Here is a 475-nt window from a genome sequence, read left to right as displayed (position 1 = left end):
TGTGTGTGTGTATGTATATATATATATATATATATATACTGTATATACACACACACACACATACACACACCCCTCCAAAAGTATTGGAACAGTGAGGCCAATTCTTTCATTTTTGCTGTAGACTGAAAACATTTGGGTTTGACAACAAAAGATGAATGAGACGAGATCAACATTTCAGCTTTTATTTCCAGTTATTCACATCTGGATCTGATAAACACAACTTAGAAGATAGCACCTTTTGTTTGAACCCACTTTTGTTCCAATACTTTTGGAGGGGAGTGTATAATCTTTCACATTTTTTAATGTGTTACCTGATGTTTCTTTCTATTTATTTATGAAATTGACTGGCAATTTCTGAGACACTTTTTTTCCAGTGTACTGAGGTGGACTAGTGAATAACCAGATGACTGATGGATAATCATTAATGCATATGAAAGTAATACCTAAAGCCCTTTACTCTCAAACCTGTTCATAC

This window comes from Sinocyclocheilus rhinocerous, unplaced genomic scaffold (genome assembly GCF_001515625.1).
Source record: "Sinocyclocheilus rhinocerous isolate Xijiao unplaced genomic scaffold, SAMN03320098_v1.1 scaffold650, whole genome shotgun sequence".
Classification (NCBI taxonomy): domain Eukaryota; kingdom Metazoa; phylum Chordata; class Actinopteri; order Cypriniformes; family Cyprinidae; genus Sinocyclocheilus; species Sinocyclocheilus rhinocerous.
Note: the sequence above shows the minus strand (reverse complement) of the source record.